Raw genomic sequence first — 24650 nt, 5'->3', positions numbered from 1 at the left:
ATAAAAACACATTTTAAAAGGGCATAGGATGTCAATCAGATCAACCAAAGACCTGGTTAAAAAGGAACGTTTTTGCCTGGCGCCTAAAGGTGTGTAATGAAAGGGCCAAAGGCTTTCACATCTGGCTTCCTCACTAGCCTGATAGGGAATTCTAACAGGCTCATTTCACCCCCGCACCTTAATGCATTTGTCATTTTGCTTAATATACTAAGAAAGATTACGATAATCCCTTGGGGGAGCTGGAGGGTTAGGGATCGGGAACAGAGTTGTTTTTATTTGGCAAGGCCGCTAAATCTCCAAACCAAGCCACTAGTCCTTATTACTACTCAGAGGAGGAGGACACAGATCGAATACCTGACTAAATTCTATTTTCTGAACAGTCGCTTTCCTTGTGAGAGGTGAACCCCAGCCTATACCATTTCCAGGCTGATGAGTGCACAGCTTAATGAATGCCACAAATCCTTATGATTGAATGAAATGCTTCTGATTATTTACATGTTTACTTTAATAAATATGGCTCTGATTAAACAACAGCTCCTGATTGTGAAGCCGAGATGGTTCGTCATTGGCATGCTGCTTTGAGAAAAATCTGTGCAGCTGCTTGTGGGTACTATTTTTGGCTATACTGTGTGTGGGGAGCAGAGTAGCTGATCTGGCTATCTGCCTAGAAGGGGCCTTGCAGGTAAAGGAGTGGCTTGGAGGCCTTTAAGGAGTATGAATCACGGCGTGATAATAGAATCTCTTTCTGAATTTATTTTTAAAAAGCTTACAAAAGCACCACTTGCAAAAAAAACTAGAGCTACTGAAAGAAGCCATGCATAATATAAAACCAAATGAAATTTGTCAAACTGGGAGCCCCTTTTTTCTCCTCCCCAACTGAAAAACTTAAAATTAAGCTGGATATTAAAATGCATCTTATTGCCACAGGCAGTTGTAGATCGTCGTTTTGCATTCATAGCATTGCACAGACCAGCAAAGCCAGCAAACCCTGGGTACTGGAATGACTCTAGCAGTCCACGTTGGCCATTGGATCATTGAACCATGGTGGTGGTGCTTCTCAGAGAAAAATCTTGTTCCTTGCTAATTTGCATCTATGTAGGTCTTTGCCTGCATTCAAGTTTTGAAATGGCTCCTTGGGTATCGCTGAGGGGATGGGGAGCTGTTACTGCACTGCAACTGTCAGGGAGCTGACAAGGAGAGCAGGTTGTTCACAGACCAGAGAAAGACAGTGAAACCACTTGGCTAACTTGCAGCTAGTTTCTTTATGAAGGAAGCAGAACAAAGAACACATGGAGACTTCTAAGTGTTGCTCCTGTCTTGATGAAGCAGTTGCCCAGACTGCCCACTTCCCTCCCTAGCCCTCTGTGTCAGACCCATCTCTCTGTCTACGGCGAGTCCCAAGGGACCCTCTCTGTGTCCGCTTGGCTCTCTGATCAGTGACGTCCAATACAGTCATAGCTCATGTTACGTTTGCTTCAGGTTGCGCGTTTTCAGGTTGCATCCCGCAGCAACCCGGAAGTAATGGAACGGGTTACTTCCGGGTTTCGCCGCTCGCGCATGCGCAGACGCACAAAATGAAGTCACACGCATGCGCAGAAGCTGCGAATGGCGACCCACGTGTGTGCAGATGCACAGGCGTGGGTTACGTTCTTTTCAGGCTGCAAATGGGCCTCCGGAATGGATCCCGTTCGCAACCAGAGGTACCATCAGGTAGATGCATTGTTCTGGGAGGGGGCTGCCTTGCAGTCTGTCAGCAGAGAAGCTGTCAGAGTGGCTCTGCCGTAGAGCTGCCAAGTCTGATTCCTGTCCCTGCCCTGTGCTGGGGCACTTGCCTGTTTCCTTCTCTTCATCATCCTTCAAGCTCCCTGCCTCCAGTAGTTCCCAGATCATCCCCTCCTTTGGGCTGTGGCCGGTTTCCCACCGCCAGGAGCCAGGATCCAATTCCTCTCCCTCTTTGCTTCCCCTGGGGTCAGGCAGCTTCCAACACTCCTCCTCAGCCAGCCAGCCTCTGACATCAACTCCCAGCAGCCCACATAATATGACCCTATGGTCAGGGATGATGGGAGCTGTAGTCCAACAACAGATACCCCATCGTTGGCCTAAACTAAGAGCGCTAAAAGCAGTTTTGTGGTAGTAAAACAATTGGTTCATCTTCAAACTAAGTATGCAGCAGCACTGTCCATATTGAAATAGATCTGCACCAGCAAAGATTTGTTCAAAAGTCAGTGGTGTAAAGGAATACTTGCATGGTTTAACAAAAGCTGCTCGTTGGGCTTAGAATTTTAATTCTAAAGTCTCTCAGGTTTCCTTTACCATTCAGCTAGTCAGCCTGAATATCTCTGTGACATCAGAGTAGTTAAGCCAATAGCAGTTAAAAGGACAATGACAGTGTTGTGTAAAAGCTGAGGAAACCGATGTTTATATATATGAAGATTCACAGCATTTGGAAACACTGGATGATGAGAATAGGGCCCCAAAATGGAACTCAAATAAAGGTCAGTTTTGCTCTTTAACTAGGGGTGGGATGAAATTCAGTTCAGTTCACATCCTTCCCAAGCCACACTTCTCTGAGTTTTCCGATGCAATTCTCTAATAAAAAAAAATATGTGTTCATAAAATGCATACATTTAGGGAAGTGTGCTGAACATGAGTGCATTCTAAAAAATTGCATTCTGTTAGGGAGATGTTGCTTGCCAAGATGTGTATGTGAGGCACAACTGTGTACAGAAATATTCACATCAGGAGAATATCTGCACTAAAGTGTTGACAATTTTTGTGAAGTCTTTCTTTTTTTAGTTAAAAACAAAACCAATGCAGAAAAGTAGCAAATGAAATTTAGCATTGAAAAACCAGGACTCAAAATAGATTCACCAATAATAATAATAATAATAATAACAATAATAATAATAATAATAATAATAATCCCCTCTGTGACAGGATTGATGGAGATAACTACTGCTAGCCCATAGTCTCAGACTTTTGCTGACATGGATATGTAGCTCTGTTAGAATCCCTGAGCAATTGTCTGGTACCCCCTCCAGGAGCAAAATTTTACCAAGAAAGTGGCATCAATGGGCAGGAAGAAAACAAGACCTTCCGAATTTCTGTTCAAGGTAAAGGGGAAAGGCCTGGTTTTTTTAACGGCGGCAACTTGGTTTTAGCAGCTTACAGAGACGAGGAGAAGAGTGGGCATTTTCATCGCTCCAAATCCATGGGGCATTGGTAGAGAAGTTAGCAGTTGTGAAGCGGCAAACAGCTGCATGGATGGGTATTCAGGAAGGATGATTCAGTGTGACCAGGCAGGGGCGAGAGCTGTGTGAGTAGGACTGGGTACGCACAAGTGGTTGTGGGTGGTTATGACTGAGTATCACCACAAAGGAGCAAATTAGAATGATGTGTCAGAGCAAAAGTAAAGAGACTGGGTGTTATTCGGCAGCAGTTGACTCCTGTGGAGATAGGTACTTGACCCGGCACAGAGACACAAAAGCAGATTTTTAAAATCGAAACCATCATCCAGATTTTTGATGATGTTATTTCCCCATATGTTCTAACCATCGCTCATTATCAAGTGCAGTCCCTATTTTCTGGTTCCTGTCCTTGCTGAATCACTTGCACATAAGAAAAAGACCCGTCAGGTAAGCTCAAAGGCCCGTCTAAGTCCAACTTTCAGTCCTCACAGATGTCTAAGGGAAGCCCACAAACAGATGTTCCTTTCTTCATCAGAGATAGTACTTTTTAATTTTTAAAAAAAAAGGTTTAGGGGTACTCTCATTTTGACTCAAGAAAATCACCATTTTATAGTTCAAATCGGGGGAAATAAATACAGTAAATGGACCAGAGTATAAAGAACATGCTACAAAAGAGGCTTCTGGTGAGACCAGAAGGACATTGCTATGCCTGACAACAAATCCTAATTATTGGATTCTTTTGCCCCATCTTTTTGTGCCTGTCAAACAGCCGTGTCATGATAATATTTTATTCTCTTGTTAATTATGCTGTTTTAAAAGTGCATTTTATAGTTTGACTTCACTTAGCAATGTTTTTTTTTAAATTGTTTAAGATGTTTGTTGTTGCTAACTTGGTGTTAAGTATGCATTCTGTAGCTGACCTCCTTTGTAATGTTTTATTTTGAAATTTAGGTTAATATTTTAGTTTTCTGTTAATTATATCACTTTGACTGTATACCCTATATTTGACTTTCTTCAGAAATGTTTGATTCAAGATTGCTTTATTGATGTTTTAATAAGTTGTAAACCGCTTTGAGATTTTTCTTAAAAATATAAAGCGGTATAGAAATGTAATAAATAAATAATAATAAATAAATAAGTTACCTCCACATTTCACACTGCTCCGCACATTAAACACTCACTTCCATCTGAGACTCAGGAAACACCGGGAAATGAAGCCGCCATCAGAGATGGTAACAATGAAACTGACCAATCACTGTGCTAGATTCTAACTCCTACTTCACACATTAAATGCTCGCTTCCATCTGAGACTCAGGAAACACTGTGACAGGAAATGAGACCGCCATCGGGGGCAGCAACAGGACTGACGATTCACCACGCTATTCAACGGAACTGATGATTCACTGTGCTAGAGAAGAAACTTTTAAAAAATAATAATAGTTGCTTCTCCCGTTAGATTCACAAAATGCTTACGGGCACATGTACCCCTGCGTCCCCCCAGAAAAAGCACTGATCAGGGAAATGTTGGGGGGGGACACCTCTTTTTTCATTGAAGAAATGTTGGAGGGTATGGAATAGGGTGTCCCTATTTTCATTGGGAAAGTGTTGGAGTGTATGTTCTTCTTTGGTGGAGGCCTGGTGCCATTTTCTTATTTCGCCTCAGGTTCCAAAATGCCTTGGGCCAGCCCTGTCTGTGGACCAGTTGTAGTCTCAAACATCTGGAGGGCATCAGGTTCCCAGACTACAACTCCCATCATCCCACAGGCCATACTTGACTGGGGCTGATGGGACTTGGAGTCCAAAGCTTCTGAAGGGCACCTGGTGAGGGATATTTGCTTTTATTATCAATATCTTTGTGACTTGAATGAGAACAAAAACACATTTGGCCTTGCAGAGGCTTTCTGAGGGAGAAGAACAACAATGCCACAGTGGGAGGCCTGGCCTGTGAGCGCCTCTGACAAAAACAACACCTCGGCTTACATTGGGAAATCAAAGCTTTTGTGAAAAGGATTTTTTTAAAAAAATTAAAAACCCACATCCGAGGCGAGCAGGCATCGCTTTGGCCCTGGTCCTGCTTACTCACAGGATACATCACAACTTGGAATGAAAACCGGGGCTGTAAACGCTCAGCCTCTGCCACATTTTAAATAGCTTTGTTCCAGATTGAGCGATCATTGTAATTAAAGTGAAGCCGACTGTCACCCAAATTGAAGCTACCAAATTGCAGGTCTGAGAGGTGATGCAGAAGCAGGTATCCAGCTGCCTGGCAATCCATTTATTTATTTTTTTAAATGATATTTATTGGAAAAAATTTTAGAATTACAAAAAAAAAACAAGGTAGAAAAAGAGAAAGAAAAAACAAACCACATCAAACAATACAAATTAATCAAAATCAAAATCAAAAAATAGCACAACACGATGAAAAGACAAAAATATACCACAAGCATTTAAAAACAAACCCATTATTCTCAAATCCTTAACTGTCATTACCTTCTTTCTTTGACCTCCTCCTCCTCCCTTTTTTTGTATCCTAATTGTTAATTGTCGCAGCAAATCCTTTCCATATTTCATAATATTCTGTCGTTACATTACCTTAATCTATTTTAATCTTATCTTACTATAAAAAACCTTAAAACCTAAAACTTAAATCTTATTTTTACCAACTTCTCATAACCATAATATTCTTACATAATTCTTTAAACATTTTTGCTAAAGCCAAATAATTTCCTTCCAACATTTTTCTAACATTCATCAATTTTATAAAACAATCCTAATAATAAAAAAGAAATAAAAAAAAGAATCCAATCTTCATCCAGCGTCTCTTCCTCCTGGTCCCGGGTTTTGTCAGTCCTTTTTATCTCATCAGTCTAGCGCATTAACCTGGTAATCATATATCCGAGGCCCTTAAGTCCCTTCCATGTCCCTTCCGCGGCTCTTCTTCATATTTATAACTGTATTTTCCTTTGTCTCCTGCTCCTTTCACTCATGGGAACTCCAGCTTAGCAATGTTTTTGACCCTTCTCGACAAATCAGCCACTTTTCCATAGTCCACACTAAACTCCATGTGGTATTTAAGAACATGTTTCAAAGTCTCTCCAAAATTAAGAGCCCCCACAACCCCAAACATCTCACGGCCCATTGCCAGACTTGAAAAGTCCAAACATCCCTGCATAGGAGGGTCTATCCAACCCCCCATTTCCAAACCAAACCAAACTTTATCTTTCCAAATCTGGCTTTTTCCAAGTTCATTTGTCAAATCCAAAAGCTCATGTTCCTGCTGGGCCACAGCTCCCTCCATCTCTGGCGCCCAAGATTCAGCAACATCCTCTTCCCTCATCTGTTCTGTCAGGGCACACTCCTGATTTAATTCCTGGGTGGGCTCCATATAATTTCCCACTGCCTGTTCAAAATTTTTGATTGCATCAGTCATAAAGTCCGTCTTCTCATGTAGCTGTTCCAGTAGGGCACTTCTTTTACAGAGAGCACACAGCAGAGCTTCTGGATACATTGTCCTGCAAGGTCAGAAGTCTATTCCCACGATCGTAATCTGTAACAGCTGCAAGCTCCCCGATTCAGAATTAGTTACAGTTTCACAGGCTCCCTCTAGGGGAAAAACTTCTATTTGTTCTTTTCTTTTAAAGACAAATCTAACAACAAACTTTCCTTTTTCAGATATTTTGTCAATATTTGTTCCTTTAAAATGCGAAGGGGAACAATGGAATCACTATGTTTCTCTTCTTTTAGCTATCTGTCAAAAACGTTTGTCTCTGGTCAATGAGCTTCAAAAAACATCAGTCCTGACACCCCGCTCCAGGATCAAGACAGTGGAAAGTTACTTTACTTTACACTCACTTCTGCAGGTTTAAACAGTCCAGAAAGAATTCCCCCTCTTCTCCTGCTTCCGAAGGGGGTTCAACAATCTTAAATGATGAAAGTTAGTCCTTTACAAGCGATTTTCTGAGCTCTAGTTTGCCATGTCTTTGCTTTAATCTATCTTCAAAGAAACGGAAGGCTGACTTCCTGTTTACACCTTCCCGTTTCAGTGCCAAATTGAAATAAACTTTTAAGTCCAATTTTCCTTTCTGCACGCAAGTCCTTATTTAGAGTCCAATTGTCCGAAATTTAAGTACTCACGGGTGATTGTTTTAGAAGCCAAATTGTCCCAGGAAAAAGGCAGCACTCTCCGGCAACGGCTGTGTGGCTTCGCTCCACGGAAGAAGCAGTTGACTCTCAGCACCGCACCACTTCCCCCTCTTCGCTCCGGAGCCCGTTAGTGGGTTCCTTTGCGGGTTGGGGGGCGCTAAAGGTGCCCGCCGAGTCCCATGGTCACAGGCTTCATCCGCCTGTGATTTTTGAAAGGGTCCCCGCTTCGCCGTAGCGGGAAAGACCCGTTTCCCGTGGAGCTGGTCCCTCCAAATCAGAGGGAATCCGCCATTACCGATGGCGCCACCCCGGAAGTCCCTGCCTGGCAATCCAAAGGCATAAATGAAACTTTCGAGTTTGAATCCGTTGAGAGCGTCGTCAGGTTGGAATCCGCACAAGAAACGGAAGTGGAGAGGTTCCTGGTAAACTGGGCACGTCCATTTAAAAAAAAGAAGCCCAAGAGGCTCAGTGGTTTAGACCACAGTGCCTCTCGCTCCCTTTACCTGCCAATCAGTATACACAGTGAACAGGTAAACAGAGCAGTGATCTGATTCAGGATAAAACAGCTTCCTAAACTCAGAAGGCCTTTTCGTGTGTACCTAATTTAGTTGCATTTCCTAATGCAATTATCTCATTAATGCACATGACTAAATTAGGACCTGTTGCCTTTGTCCATGGAGTTTTCTTGGCAGGGATACTGGAGTGGCTTGCCGGTTCCTCCTCCAGCAATGACAAACCTAGACAGCATCTTAAAAAGTAGAGACATCACCTTGCCAACAAAGGTCCGTATAGTTAAAGCTATGATTTTCCCAGTAGTGATGTATGGAAGTGAGAGCTGGACCATAAAGAAGGCTGATCGCCGAAGAATTGATGCTTTTGAATTCTGGTGCTGGAGGAGACTCTTGAGAGTCCCATGGACTGCAAGAAGATCAAACCGATCCATTCTGAAGGAAATCAGCCCTGAGTGCTCACTGGAAGGACAAATCCTGAAGCTGAGGCTCCAATACTTTGGCCACCTCATGAGAAGAGAAGACTCCCTGGAAAAGACCCTGATGTTGGGAAAGATGGAGGGCACAAGGAGAAGGGGACGACAGAGGGCGCGATGGTTGGATAGTGTTCTCGAAGCTACCAGCATGAGTTTGACCAAACTGGGGGAGGCAGTGGAAGACAGGGGTGCCTGGCGTGCTCTGGTCCATGGGGTCACGAAGAGTCGGACATGACTAAACGACTAAACAACAACAACAAATGAGGACCATGAATTTCAGTGGGTTTACTCTGAGTAAAACCATTCTTCTCCTCATATACTCTTATATATATGCCCGTTTCCACTGTTCTGGTTAGAATCTGATAGTTGTGAGCATTTCCCCACTAAGAAGGCATTTTATATAGATTTCTATGGAATAGTCAGTTCCAAAACGAACACGGCTATTTATGACAACCAGATCGTAAGCATTTCTTAACACCTACAGCTTTAATCTGTTTATTATACATGCTGTGCTTTTTCGTGTTAATAGGGAGAGTGAGCATCGCTGCGGCTAATAGTCAACTCAGTTGGTGAGTGTTAACAGCACTGCAGCCAACATGAGGCCAGTGGAAAACAAGGAGATGTTTGCGTGCTCAGAGGAAGCTTAGTTTGCAGAAGTACAAGAGGTAGTTAAACATCTCAAAATAGTACAAAAAAGAGGAAACCCAGCCAGATGGGTGGGGTAATAATAATAATAATAATAATAATAGTTGTTGTTGTTGTTGTTGTTATCCAATGCTCAGTAGCCATGGGATATTGAATGTGAATTGGAAAAGAAAATGTATGTTGTGTTGGGGAAAAGAAAACAACTGGAATGCCTTGCTTCAGCCCCTACGGGTTATATTATCCTGAGGGGTAAGGATGGGAAAATCTGTCAATTTTGGTTCTCTCAGCTTTTCTCCAACCTCAGATTCAGTCCTCTACATTTCTGCAGCAATTTGCAATTTTTAAAAACAATCCTTATAAAATTCTTCAATGTTTTAGAGTGAATTTCTTCTCATAAACACATTTATATATGTGTGTGTGTGTGTGTGTGTGTGTGTGTGTGTGTGTGTTTATGAGAAGAAATTCTGCTTTTCTGTATGTTATTTTCACAAATACATATTTGGTTTTTAGGCACACTTTCTCCTAAAACATGCATTTTTGCGAACACTGGCTGGAGAATTCTGCACCAGAAAATTCAGATAAGTGCAAATTTCGAAGCCTGGCTGCGTTTTAGTTCGCATATCGTTTCGGAAAGCACAAATCTGATGGATTCAGCTTTAAATGCACACTGAATCACATCTCTCCCCCTAAGGAGGATATAGTTGGCTAGCTTAAACCCAGAATGAGCACCCATGTTGTCGGGTGATGATACACGCCATTATTTCGTTGCAGGTCCAGCTTGTCAAATACTAAGTACTCACAATCACAAAACCTATGTACTTTTGTAGGTCTGATCCTGCCCAACAGAGGGTGTCCTTACACATATTTTCTTTCCTTGGTGTATATAAAAAGAGCAGGCACACTGACCGCATTCTTGTTCCTAATCCTCATCCAGGATAAGATTCCTGGGAAACTGATTTTGCCAGTGTGCTGCAGGAGTTGTTTTGTTTGCCCAGTGCTGATTGGCTGGTAGTTGTGATGTCACAATCCCCATTGTTCCCACGAACAACCTGCAAGCTATTTTGAAGGAATTCATTCCTGTGTGTGCTTTAAAAAGAGAAAGAACGAACTTTCCCTTGCTTGAACGTACAAATATACTTTCGGCTTGAAGCTTGAAGCATTGGGGGGGGGGGGCAGCAAAGCACATTGTTGATGTTTGATGCTTTATTATTTTTATGTGTGTTGGAAGCTGCCCAGAGTGGCTGCGGCAACCCAGCCAGATGGGCCGGGTGCAAATAAAAATATATTATTATATATATTATTATTATTTCAGAAAGGATTGTCTCCCAGCCCGACGTGGAAATGTCAAGAATTCGAATCTGGGACCATCTTCGTGAAAAGTAGGTGCTCTTCAACGAAGCAGTGGCCCATTCTCAAAGTCAGAAACCTTCCTAAGAGGAAACGCTCAATAATATTGGGAGCTGGGAGATGCCAAACCCCTTTAATCCCTGGATCCAGCAAGTGTTAAAAGATAAGCCTGCTAATTCTGGGAAATAGTCAAGCTAGGCTTTGGGGGGGGGGTTATTAGGTTGTTTTTGTTTTGATTATGTATTTTGTGTTTTTTACACTGTGATTTTATCCTGTGAATTGCCTTGAGATCTGCGGGTATAGGGTAGTATACAAATGTTAATAATTTTAATAATAATAATAATAATAATAATAATAGACTGAAGAAATGCACTTCTGATTTTAAGAGGGGTTTTTTTAGTTTTTCATTACGAAATTGTCAAAGTAAATGTTCTGTCAGTCAGCAAATGTTACCTCTGTATAAACTCTTACCTTCAGTTATTACATTGTGTCAGGGGTTCAGGAGCAGAGGCAAGGGCAAGGGAGGAAACAGAGAGCGAGGGGGAGGAGGCAGAAGAAAAGATGAGTGATGACGACGACCCGAGATCTCCGAGTCTTTCCAGTGAATCAGAAGATTCACAGAAAGGAGCACCAGTGGCCAGGGCAAGGGGGGAGCCTAGGGGGACACCCCAGGAAGATAGAGCCAGAGGGGACTCAGAGGGGAGCAGTTGGAAATCGGGACCAGCGTCACCGCCAGAGAGCAGGGAAGAGGAAGGGCGCCAGGGATCAAGCGCTGGCAGCTCACAACAGGGGGGAGGGCACGAGTCAGGAGTGGCCACACCTCCATCGGGGAGCGAAGAAACGGTCAGACGGAAGGTGGAAGGTTGGGCGCGCGTGCCAAGTTCAAATGCACAGGAAGGTGGCGCAGTAGGCAGCCCGGAAAGGGAGCCAGGTCCTAAAGCCCGCCGAAAGGAGGGAGAAGAGTCAGGGGGGTCAGCGTCAGCGTCAGAGGAATCCCGGAAGGAAGAGACCCCGGGGGGCAGAGGGACCCAGAGAAGAACAGTCAGGCGGAAAAGGTGGAGCAGGGCTAGGATATTAAGTTGGTGTACAAGGGGCGGAGACTCAGACGGAGCTTCGCCGATCTAACCATTAGATGTAGGGTTGCACGCAGCAGCTTGAGAATGGAAACTGTAACTCAATAAAGACTTTTATTTAATGATCGCTGGCTAGCGTGATCCTCTGTGAGCTAGGATCTGGAAGCAACTCTGACACATTGATATACATTTTTTTAAAAATATATACATTTTATTTTAAATATATGCATTTTATTTAAAAAATATACATTTTATTTTAAATATATACATTTTATTTAAAAATATACATTTTATTTTAAATATGTACATTTTATTTTAAATATATACATTTTATTTTAAATATATACATTTTATTTAAAAAATATAAAGAGCCTGATCCAGGCCATGTGAAGCATTTTCCCAAGGCTATACCTGCCAGGAAAGTGGGTTAGGTTTGCATTTCAATGCAACCCTACCTAATGTGCACTTTGTCAGCAAAGGTTGCTAGGCTCTTAGCCGGAGCAATTAAAATAAGATCCATTGTCTGACCATTGACTCAGGACCCTAAACTGCGTTTTTATATTTAATTCCCATTTTCTTCCGTGTATATTGTAATGTTCTCTTGTTTCTATGGCCATTGGCTGAGGCGAATAAAGTTTCTATTGATTGATTGCATTTTGTCAAACAAGACATCAAGCAAAACACAGCTACCATTAGGAATTTACACTTCTCAAAATTTTGCAAGAGAAGCTATCCACCCCCCAAAAAAATGTGTACAAAGGTGCGTTTATTAGGGGGAAGTGTGCATTAAAATGCATACGTGTGAAAAATAACCTGCAAAGATACATTATATTAAGGAAATTTGTTTGCAAAGGAAGTGTATTAAGCAAAATTGAATAAAAAAAATGTATTTTAGGAGAAATGTGCCATGAAATGCAATATTTTGTGCGACTCTTTTTTTAAACTGCAAACTGATGCAGAAATATGATGCAGAAACTGATTTTCAGATTGGAATAATTAGAAATGGCAAGAAACTGAGATTGAACTTTGTCTTCAACATGAGACAAAGTGCATAAGATTCCTCTTTAAGTTCTACTTATCTGAGCAAGAGTTTGACTATCCTATTGAAAATGATGAGCCTTAACAGTGCTTAGCCTTGGCTGAATCATGCCCTAAATCTCATAAATCTAGAGAAGGATTTGGTTTGATTTACTGCGTTTGAGCTTCTTTAACAACAGCTCAAAGCATCCCAACAATAGCAAAACAGGGAAAAGGTATTAATTGCATTTTGCTCAAAATATCTGTAGGAATTCAAGGTTCAGTGGAACACAGAAGCACATTTCCTCCCCTCAGAGATATCCTGGGCTCTTTTTTAAATCTTCATCTTTCATCCCTTTTCTTTCTTTTTTTAAAAAAGACTCTAGTCCTCTTCCATAAGGAAATATAAGGGAGTAACCAGTGCCGGATTTACGTATAAGCTAAACAAGCTATAGCTTAGGGCCCCACTCTCTTGGGGGCCCCCAAAAAATCTAAAGGGAAAAAACCTGGATGTACTTTGATAAAATACATATTTTGTTATGTGCAAATGGCTTTAGATACCTATTAGGTCCATAAATTACCATATAGCATATATTCAACACAAAACCAGTGACAATTTGTTGTTGACAAAGGACAGCTGGACATGTAAAGGGCCCCATTACCTTCAGTAGCTTAGGGCCTCATCAAACCTAAATCTGGCCCTGGGAGTAACATACTTTTCTCTATTCCAAAGTAAAAAAAAGGGGGGGGGAAGTAAGCCAAATCTCCCCACATCCTGGTGTTCTGGCCAAGGTACTAGGGTGAGAGAGAGAGATAAATGTCGAAACTTCGGAACTAAATACAATATCAATAATAATAATAATAATACTCACCCATAGCTACTCTGGGTGGCATTCAACATAATAAAACACAGCAAAACATTAAACATTAAAAAGATTTCAGGTGCATATTGGAAGAATCTGTTCTTCCATTGCTGTCCCTTCTGCAGGCAAACCGGCATCATATTGTTTTGCCCATTTTCAGATGCGCCTACTTAGGATTTTGCTCTTTGATTCAACTCACCCTGCATGTATTCTGAAGTTCTTCCACCAAACCAATTCCTGATTAGGTCTGCAGAGGCTCTTGGCTACTGACCAGCAAAGAACTTTGATTACTATGAACTGATTAGTTTCCATTAGTTTACGGGTTGTAATGTATTGTTTTACGTCAAGTTCGCAGTTTTTTTCGCTTTAAAAAAAAGAAGAAGCTATACAAGACCATTTTCAAGTTCTCTTGATTCTTATATATATATATATATATATATATATATATATACTGTTAAGCATAAGAACATCTCTATTGTTTCTCTACCAATAGGGTTGTCTGTCGTGAACATGTGTGCAATAATGATAAAAAGGTCTATTTTCTGTTCTGTTTGCACATGAACCTAAAAGATAGGATTTATATTATATTAGTTGCAATTTCCCCAGAAACCCCCCAAGTAGCCTGAAAAAAATAACCCTTCCAGCATTTTAACAATTTTTACATTCTTAGCTGTGCCCCAGAAAATCTTAAAGCTACAATAAGAACATTTCTATGTCATAGGGGCAGGGCCCAGGAACTGGCATAGTACCACATCTTTTTGCAGTGAGTAATCTCAGGTGTTACTTCCAGGGTAGGTTTGTACAGACAAGTGGGTATAACATGTTGTTCCCCACCGGAAGCAATGAGTGATGGGCTTTAATGGTGAGAAGGGAACAGATAGAAAACATCAAGTACAATATTGACTGGGAAAAGAATCCCATCCATGTAAATTTCGCCTGGGGCTCTGCAGTGAAAATCTTGGCACAGGGCCCCCTTGGTAGAAATGAACTATTCCCATGACTTTGGTTATTGTGGACTGAGGCTTTCTACTGTTTTCTTTTGCAGTTTAGAACCAGATATTAATGATGTGGTAATGGAATTTTCTTAGATACAAAAATTATTCTACAGTTGCTTCAGGCACCAGCTCTCTCCTCCTGGTTCTTGGCTCTGAACAACTTGTTGCAAACAATGACTCTCTCTCCAGACAGGTGTAGTTTGACTCTTAAAAGCCAAATGCACTTAAACACCTGGTTGTTTTCCTATTTATCTGCTGCTTTTATGGCTGCACTTTTCAAGGATTGCCGGTTTGTTTTCTGTATTCCATTTATCTTCATTTTTGTTCTTATGAGTTCCCTCGAGCTTAGTGAGGAGGCAGGATATAAATGAATGGATGAATAATGCCGCGATCCAACTGAAGCAGCGTTTGGCTAACCTGAGGCCTTCCTGGTGTGCTTGGATTCCTGCTGCCATCACCCCCAGCCAGCATAGCCCATGATTGGGGGAGCTGTAGTCTGGAAACATCTGAAGGGCCACAGGTTCTCCACCTCTGAGCGAAATGATTTTTGCCCCATGGGTTTCAGAATGGGAGAGTGCTTAACTTTCCTTCTGAAGTCAATGGGGGGCTGATGTTTTGATTTGATTGAGTGGAACAAACAAAGAAAGCAATTAAACGGGGGGGGAACCCTGTCAACACACCCACGTACCTCATTTTTGTCGAGATCTTGCATTTCTTGATCACATGGCTCGCTGTTCAACGACGGCCTTTCCCCCCCTGAAAAACAAATGGAGATCAGCTTGTTTTGAGCTGCATGTTTGCCGCGCCTCAGAAGAGCATCGCACATAAATGCCGGAGATTTCTTTTTAAATGAGCTTTTTTAAAACAAAAAAAAACCCAGAAAACAAAAAAAACAAGCTCTCCATCTGAAACTCCATCTGAAAATCATTTGACTATTATAGCCATTTCACTAACTACTTAATTACAGCCATCTATCTACGTCTGTCTCACCCTGACACCCACAGATGCATCCGCCCACAGAGATCTACCCACGCAAACCTCCTCTGTGACTCATGTGACGAATGGTTGTCAAAAAGAAAAGGGAAAACAGAGGAAAGAAAGAAATCCCCCACTCCCTGCCAAACGCAAACACTTTCTTCAAACGTATGCTGTTTCCTTTTTATCTCTTTCCGTGTGTTTCTGTGAGTCATCCGATCGGTCTCTGATCTAAACCCAGGAGACGAGAACCTACATGTACGAGGCAATTACGTGCATTTGGCTTAGATTATTGGTGGTTGTGCAGCCACCTTAGAAAACGCAAGCAGCTAATATTATGAAATTCTCACTCCACCCCCATCGAAAGCAGAGTAGCCTTTAAGAAGTGCCGTTTTTACTCTGGAAGATTGTGACGAAAATATCGGGGTGAGAACTGCCATGAAGCAAGAAAATCTGAAATATAGGTGCACTCGCTCTATACACACACAGATCTCAATAATTACTAGTATTTAAGAACATAAGAACACAATAAGAACTTGCTGGATCAAGTCCATGTCTCAACTTGTCCAGCATTTTGTTCTCACAGTGGCTGACCAAGAACAGCCTTAAAGGTAAAGGTAAAGGGACCCCTGACCATTAGGTCCAGTCGTGACCGACTCTGGGGTTGCGGCGCTCATCTGGCTTTATTGGCCGAGGGAGCCGGCGTACAGTTTCTGGGTCATGTGGCCAGCATGACTAAGCCGCTTCTGGCGAACCAGAGCAGCGCACGGAAATGCTGTTTACCTTCCCTATTTATCTACTTGCACTTTGACATGCTTTCGAACTGCTAGGTTGGCAGGAGCAGGGACTGAGCAACGGGAGCTCAACGGGAGCTCATCATGGGGATTCAAACCGCCAACCTTCTGATTGGCAAATCCTAGGCTCTGTGGTTTAACTCACAGCGCCACCGGTGTCCCACAAGAACAGCCTTATACTCCGTAAATTTGTCCAATTCTCTCTTAAAGCCATCCGAATTCGAGTGGTCAGGGCAACTCAGTCAGATGTGCAGGGCACAATAATCGTCGTCGTTGTCATCATCATCATCATCATCATCATGATGAAGGTGACTTACAACATCCCAGTCCTAAGCAGTTTTACGGGGGAAAAGCAAGTTCCATTAAACCAGTATATTACACTGTACTTTTTCCTTTCTCTTTCCCCACTCCTTTTCCCCACTTTTTAAAATTCCTCTCATTTATCACATTATTTCTTTATAAATGAAAATCTTTCAATAAAATATCAATTAAAAAAACCCTGAATGGGATACATGTGAGTTAATATATACATATATCATTAGAATCGCAGCGTTTAGAATGTACAGTGGTACCTCTAGTTACGAACTTAATTCATTTCAGATGTCCGTTCTTAACCTGAAACTGTTCTTAACTAGAGGCGTGCTTTCGCCAATGGGGCCTCTTGCTGCCACTGCGCCGCCAGCACACGATTTCCGTTCTCATCCTGGGGCAAAGTTCTCAACTCGAGGTAACTCTTCCAGGTTAGCGGAGTTTGTAACCTGAAGCGTTTGTAACCTGAGGCGTTTGTAACTCAAGGTACCACTGTACTGGCTTAGTACTTTTAATCAGGCGTAATTTTCTGGCTTGAAACCCAAGTGGGATTTAAGAATGATGCAATTGTACTGTCAACAGTACATGGTCACTTTGTTGAGTAACCTTGGGCAATTTTTAAATTCATCAAATGGATTGAGAGCCACCAGCCAGGGATGGCGGCTCCACCGGTCTTGAGACCAGTCAGTTTTTCTGCCAGCCTGTGAATGCAAAACAAAATTTAAAAGGGTGTGCCAAGGAGTTTCGAGCATGAGGAAGTCACAGAACATGGCCTGTCTGCTGCATTCATTGTGTGCCTCAACTCACAGGTCACAAGTTCTGCAGAGCTGCTGTCCAGGCCCACTCACAACACCTAGCAGAGATGGAGGCACGCAGGTTCATACCACCTGCTTGGTCCAATAAGGCTCTTTTTTTGGAAAACCTAGAACAACAGTTGCCTGCTAAACACATGCCTGTTAAAAAATATAACGGGTCAAGCAGCCTTGAGAAATTAAAAAAACACCATGACAGGTCCAAATCTGCAGGCTAACAAACTATTCTGCAACTGCAGAAGTGGGAGGATGAAAAGAGAGAATAATTTTGGCAATGGGGCCAGTTAGCATCCAGTCATGATGTACTCAAGGAACTTAAAAACAGAAAGTGTAATGCTAGTAAAGGACCCCTGACCATAAGGTCCAGTCGTGACCGACTCTGGGGTTGCGGTGCTCATCTCGCTTTATTGGCTGAGGGAGTCGGCGTACAGCTTCCAGGTCATGTGGCCAGCATGACAAAGCCGCTTCTGGAGAACCAGAGCAGTGCACGGAAACGCCGTTTACCTTCCCGCTGGAGCGGTACCTATTTATCTACTTGCACTTTGACGTGCTTTCAAACTGCTAGGCTGGCAGGAGCAGGGACCGAGCAACGGGAGCTCACCCCGTCGCTGGGATTCGAACCGCCGACCTTCTGATCGGCAAGTCCTAGGCTCTGTGGTTTAACCCACAGAGCCACCAGCGTAATGCTGGTGGTCAACAAAAGAGGTTTAAAGACTCTCTCGAGGCAAATCTTTTAAAATGTAGTATAAACACCGACAACTGGGAAACACTGGCCTGCGAGCGCTCCAGTTGGAGAACAGCCTTTACCAAAGGTGTCATGGGCTTTGAAGATGCTCGAACTCAGGATGCAAGGGAGAAACGTGCTAAGAGAAAGGCACACTTGGCAAACCCTCACCATGATCAACTCCCACCTAGAAACCTATGTCCCCACTGTAGAAGGACGTGTGGATCCAGAATCGGCCTCCACAGTCACTTACGGACTCACTGTTAAAACTGTGTTTATGGGAGACAATCTTACTCGGCTAGGAGTGATCGCCAAAGAAGAAAAAAGGCTCAAGACTTTGAGTACAAGTCAAGTAGTTATGGATTTAAAGTTATGTGCGCCATGAGTTCAGTCTTCTCTGCTATGCTGAAATGCATTGCTTTTCTGTTTTAATTACAGATAAATGTGCAGATATTCTCCTGCATTATCATATGCAAATATTGTGCAGATCTCTGCCCTCTGTAGTGCTGTATGTGTGTGGCATTTATTTTTATTTATTTTTTGACAATGCATCAGCTTAGCTAGCTTGCTTCCATTTGTCAGGACTGCCAGGATGAGTCCAACCTACTTGCACCTCCGCCAACCTCGTATACACTTTCCCCAAGGAGTAAGTCCCATTCAACTAAACAGGACTTACTTCTGGGCATAGGAATGCCCTGTAGGTTTGCTAAGTGCCTAGCATTACACAGTGTTGATGTACTTGATTTATGACCTCATTTATGAATGGGAAATAAGAGGTACCAGCTGGAGGTATCCACACTGCCACTAAATCATTTTCAAAATAATAAGTGTTAGGAGAATCAATAAAAACAACCGAAATTAGACACTTGAGGGCAGGGCCTCCTTTTGCTCCAACAAAAAGAGATGGCAAATGTCTCACTGGTCTCTAAATAGGCTTGGCATCTCCTGCTGGATTCATGTATCAGATGTGGCACTCATATGATAAAAGAAATTAAACAGGGCCAGATTAACTGCTAGGCTAATGACCACTACATTCGCAAAGTGATTCCTAGCCACTGCCCCATAAGATCAGATGCACTCATTTCAGTACATGCAATCTCCCCAAATGCACATGTTCACCCTAAACTCACTCTCACTACTTCCCCTTCTGCATGGCAGATGACTGGTGCAGATGAGAGTCATCTGCGGGACCTACGTGATTCAGGCTCCATATACACTACGTATACACGGAAAGCACATTCAAAGCACGTTCTTTTCCATAAAGCATTCTGAGCACTGAAATTTACCCCGCAGAGAGTTACAATTCCCAGCAACTCTGTAACAAACCAAAGAACAACGTCACCTAGCAATGCCATTTCAGATTAAAGCTGGCTGGGGTGGGTGGGAGTGGGGATTTTATTAATTAATTAAAAGATTGGTAACCAGCCTTCTGACTAAAACTTTCCAAGGTGACTAATAAGACATCATATAATGAACCATGTAAACATACTTCAAGGACCGCCTCTTTCCATATGAACCTACCCGGACCCTGAGATCAACTTCTGAGGTCCTTCTTCACGTGCCTCCTCCACGAGAGGTCCAGAGGGTGACAACACGAGAACGGGCCTTTTTTGCAGTGGCTCCCTGTCTGTGGAATGCTCTCCCTAGGGAAGTTCACCTGGCAGTGGCGTAGCGTGGGTTGTCAGCACCCGGGGCAAGGCAAGTAATTTGCGCCCCCTAACCTGTGGATTTGCGCCCCCTAACCCTAACCCCCAGATGTTGTGCCCGGTGCGGCCGGCCCCCCCTGCACCCCCCACGCTACGCCACTGTTCGAGGCAGCGACGCTTCCACCCCCTGGAAACAGCAGAAAGGGAGAGCACTCTTGTGCCCCGGTCCTGCTTTGAGTGCTTCTCATTGACGCGTCTGCTTGGCCACTCTAGATGGGCCCTTGTGGCCTTGATCCAGTAGCCAGGTCCTTCTTCGGAAAGAGCAAGCGCCTCCTAAGCATGTGCAGAGCGCCTCCCTCTGCCCCCGCCACGTGGAGCTCAGCCTGCGCGTGGGCAGGCCCTTTGCATCACGCGCGCTTGGCAATCCCCGGCACTTCTCCTCTCCTCTCTCTCTCCCTGGAGAAATGAAGCAGTGACCCAACAAGGAGTAGCGAAGGATGGGCGTGTTTCGTCCCTGATCCGGATGAGATCAAGGCGCCGGCAACGGGAAGGAGGCGGGGGAGAAGCAGGAGCAGGCCAGCCAGGGCTGCTCCAGACCCCCCCCCCGATCTCTCCCATCGCCGCTGGAGGGGTCATGGAGGCACTGAGCCCGGGAGGTGGGTAGCCAGCCAGGGCGCACCTACCCAACCTCACCGCGCCCAGGCGCGCTGCTCTCTCCAGCTTCCTCCCGGCCGGGCCAGCGGCTCCACCTCTTCCTTTGCCTCTTTGAGCCGCTTAATTCCCAGCAAGCGATTAGCAGGCTCGGATCGGATCCTGCGGCAGGCAGCGCCTCCTCCTCCTCCTCCTCCCGGCTTTGCTGCTGCTGCTGCGTGGCTCTTTTCCCTCCACCGATGGCGTGCTGCGCCTTGGAGAGGTTCCCGCTTCCTCGAGGGGGGCCGGCCAAACGGAGACGACGACCCCCCACCCCAAACAAGCCTTGATTGCTTGTCCCTTCCCTCTGGACTCGCGCCCCCCCAGATGTTGCGCCCGGTGCGGCCGGCACCCCTGGCACCCCCCACGCTACGCCACTGTCACCTGGTGCCTTCATTATACACCTTTAGGCACCAGGCAAAAACATTCCTCTTTAACCAGGCCTTTGGCTGATTGACATCCAATACCCTTTTAAAATGTGTGTGTGTGTGTGTGTGTGTGTGTGTGTGTGTGTGTGTAGGGTGTTATTGGGTTGTTTTTGTTTTGATTATGTATTTTGTGTTTGGATATTGTGATTTTATCTTGTGACTCACCTTGAGACCTGTAGGTATAGGGCAGTATACAAATTTGAAGAAGGAGAAGGAGAAGGAGAAGGAGAAGGGGAAGGAGAAGAAGAAGAAGAAGAAGAAGAAGAAGAAGAAGAAGAAGAAGAAGAAGAAGAAGAAGAAGAAGAAGAAGCAGCAGCAGCAGCAGCAGCAGCAGCAGCAGCAGACTGGATTCTTAAAATGTCTGCTACACTGGTCATAGCACCAGAAGTAAGACAAGGCGCTGTTCCAAGCAACCCAAAAGCACCCAATGCCATAAAAGAAGGAGCCATATAAATGTCCCTAGGTGCCACCACCGAGAAGGTCCTGTTTTGTATCACCACCTAGTATAATTCAGACAGTGAGGCACAAGAAGCAGGGCCATGGAAGAAGATATCCCTATATGCCGTTGCACACCACCCCAATTTCCGAGCGGTGCAAGATTCCAGGGGTTCCAGGCACGGTGGAGGGGTTCACGGCATTAACACCCCGAAAGGATCTTCGTTCTCCCATAGCCACAGCCTTGGATTCAAATATAAATCCATCATGGCCCTCTCTCCTGCTTGCTACTTTGATTCCAGCTCACATCACTGCAATTTTCAGCTCTAAAACTCTGGCTTTGTCTTTACACACAAGCTGAGTTGGGAAAGGGGGCCCCACCCATTTGCCGTCTCGCACAGAGCCGCTTCCTTTGTTCCCCTTAATGGCTGATCGCCCAGCTAACCCCTCACCAGGAGGCTAGCCTGGCTATTCCAAGAATCAGAAGCCTTGATTAAATTCTAACACTTGCCGGATCCAGGGATTAGAAGGGTCTCAGCATATAGGCTAACACCCCAAACCCCTAACAATAAGTAGGTTCACATGGGCTCAGGCCATTTAGGGCTTAAAATGTCAAGCCCAGCACTTTAAATTGGGTCTGGAAACCAAGTGGGAGCCGGTGAAGTAGTTGCAAAAGTGTTTCCGTACGCATCTGTCAACACCCCAGCGGCCACATGTTGCACCAGCTGCAATTTGTGGGTGCTTTTCAAAGGCAACCCCACACAGAGCGCATTGCAGTAGTCTAATCTCGATGTGACTAAGGCTTGATTCCCCCCGCTCACTTCACAGCACTCTCCCACCGCAGAGCAGGTCTGAGTAATCTACTGGCAGTTGTTTGCAAGATGCGATGTGCTCTCTGAAACGATTCCTTGTGGCTGCTGTTTTGCGATGGACGTGGTTTTTCATTATTTTGTCTGGAGGCAAATGTTAGATTTTTACATGTGTTGTTAATGCTGCTTGATTTGTGTGTGGGGGGGGATGTGACACATGTCCATACACACACACACACACACACACACACACACACACACTTGTGTGGTTGGGCCAGAAAGCTGTTGGATAGGGTCCAAAATCATTACAACCTTGAGAAGACCCCCAGCATGTACAGTGGTACCTCGGGTTACATACGCTTCAGGTTACATACGCTTCAGGTTACAGACTCCGCTAACCCAGAAATAGTGCTTCAGGTTAAGAACTTTGCTTCAGGATGAGAACAGAAATCATCCTCCAGCGGCACAGCAGAAGTGGGAGGCCCCATTAGCTAAAGTGGTGCTTCAGGTTAAGAACAGTTTCAGGTTAAGTACGGACTTCCGGAACGAATTAACCCGAGGTACCACTGTATACTAAATCTAGCATTCTCCTTGTCCTGGGTTTATGTCAAACTCCCTGCAACTCGAAAATCCATCTTTTTATATAAGATACAGAAGCAGCCGGCACATTCACAGTGAAAGGAAAATCTGGGATACTCTTGGCTTGGAGAATGTACAGAGAGCGGAATACTCTCCTGGAGAAGACTCCAGAGTAACGAAGTCTTATGGAAAGGAATGGAAGCAAGCCTGTTGCTCACATTCGTGCGGAGACATGCTTGGTGCAAATAAATCGCTGGAGGAGACGTTGTTGGCTTAAAGGCCTGCGTGTTTGTGTCATACATTCTGTGATACAGTGCGAAGCCCTGCTGCCCTTTGGTCCAGCTCTGTCTATGTGTTCATTTTCTTGATTTTTGATTGTTTAAAATGACGCTCTTCACATCAGATTTTTATTTTTTAAAAAATAAAGAGGAAGCATTGTTGCAGACACGCTTGCCAAGGAAAACACAAGCTGTTTCTGCTCAGGCAGGGTACTTACTGCATGATGCGTCACAGGAAAGGTTCTGTCGGGGTGGAGTGGGATGGTTTATTATTTTAAAACCTCTTTGTAGTCAATGAAGCTTGCGTTTCTAGCATGTACATAAATTGGCCGTGGTATAATTAGCCAGGCTACTGCTGCCGTTTAAAACGATAAATCCTTGCAGCGAAGAAGTGTTGAAAGCAAATGAGCGTGTCACATTCTTCTTCTTGGATATAGAGAAGTGGGGAGTTTAAGCCGACTTAAGTAGACATGAGTTTTAGTTTTTAACTGGTCTGCTTTAACTTGCCACTAACCTTATGGGCAACTCCAGCTAAACAAAAGGGGGAATGGGCTACACATGGACTACCAGGCAGAGGGCCTTCTCGGTGGTGGTGCCTGCTCTGTGGAACTGCCTTCTGTCAGACGGCAAGGAAATAAACAACTCCCTGACTTTTAGAAGAAATCTGAAGGCGGCCCTGTTGAGGGAAGTTTTCAATATTTGATGTTCTATTCTGTTTTTAATCTGTTGGGAGCCACCCAGAGTGGCTATTAATTATTATTATTATTATTATTATTATCATCATCATCATCATTATTATCATTCACAGAACACACAATGGGTAAACTAAGAATACCTGTTTTGGATTTTCATTGAGCGGGAGGAGAGTGAAGAGTTGTCATGGGCCAGGAGTCAACTTCACCTGCTGAACAGCAGCCTGAAGGGGGAGTGACTCCACCTGCAGCTGATCAGCCTTCAAGGCCAGGAGGAGAAGGCAATGATGAGAACCTTCTGGCTTCAGCCTTCTTAAGCAGAGCTCTCAGCAGCCGTCAGATGCTGGAAACAATGCCTTGGGGTTCCGGACTCTACCTTTCTGCTCTCTGCTCATCACCTGGACCCTTGGCTCTGTGATCATCTGGATTCCCTGATCTGTGGACCCTTAGCTCTGTGATCATCTGGATTCCCTGATTTCTGGACTGTATGCGGATTCTGCTCCTAGTCCCTGCATGCTCAGCAACGGGACTCGGGATGGAGCTACAACAAGAGTGGGAAGGTTCATAGCAAGAAGCGGACCCTTTGAAAAGGACAGACTAGGACTGAGGCGTTTAACATTTTATTTTATTTATAAAAATGCATGCCCCACCTTTCACTGAAAGCAACGTCAGGGTCCAATAAAACAACACAAGCACACACATTAAATTAAAATCAATCAAATAAGATGAAACAATGCATTTTTGAACTCACAAGGCTGCACATTCACCATTTCAACCATCCCGTGCCTAGAGAACCCTGGGAAATGTAGTTTAGCCTTATAGAGCAGCAATTCCCAGCACTCTTAACAAACCAGAGTTCCCAGGATTCTTTGAGGTGGGGTAGAAGCAAACATAAATAACAGCAGAGTTGCACCTTTCATTCACTAATGGTTAGTATTTAGCTGTTTAGAAAGTGTCAGTTTGCCTGCCATGCCACTCCATGAAACACAGAAATGGTTTCAAAACCACCCTGTGGTTTTGGCAGCCAACTTTTGAACCAGCCTCTGTAGGTGTGTAGAGTGTTCAATGAGCAAATATTAGCAGGTAATAATGTTAATCGCTATGCTGTGAAAAATGTCAGCTGTCTGTCCTCAACAGAAGCCTCGTGTCCGGATCAAGGGAATTATTAGAATCACTCTATTCTGCCTTGGTACTGGAGTACTGTGTCCAGTTTTCGGCGCCAC

General features: G+C 44.0%; 1 long non-coding RNA gene across 1 annotated transcript; it reads left to right on the top strand.

Annotated features, from left to right (window-relative positions):
• Positions 1 to 6959: 6959 nt before the first annotated feature.
• LOC308458634 lies at positions 6960 to 15375 on the top strand. The gene is made up of 3 exons (XR_013977602.1): positions 6960 to 8981; positions 10274 to 10340; positions 15261 to 15375. It is a non-coding gene; the product is annotated as an uncharacterized lncRNA (long non-coding RNA).
• The last annotated feature ends 9275 nt before the right edge of the window (positions 15376 to 24650 follow it).

The sequence above is a fragment of the Podarcis pityusensis genome (assembly GCF_964106645.2).
Source record: "Podarcis pityusensis genome assembly, chromosome: 1".
Lineage (NCBI taxonomy): Eukaryota > Metazoa > Chordata > Lepidosauria > Squamata > Lacertidae > Podarcis > Podarcis pityusensis.
The sequence above is the reverse complement of the archived record's forward strand: the minus strand, read 5'-3'. Positions and strand labels throughout refer to the sequence as shown.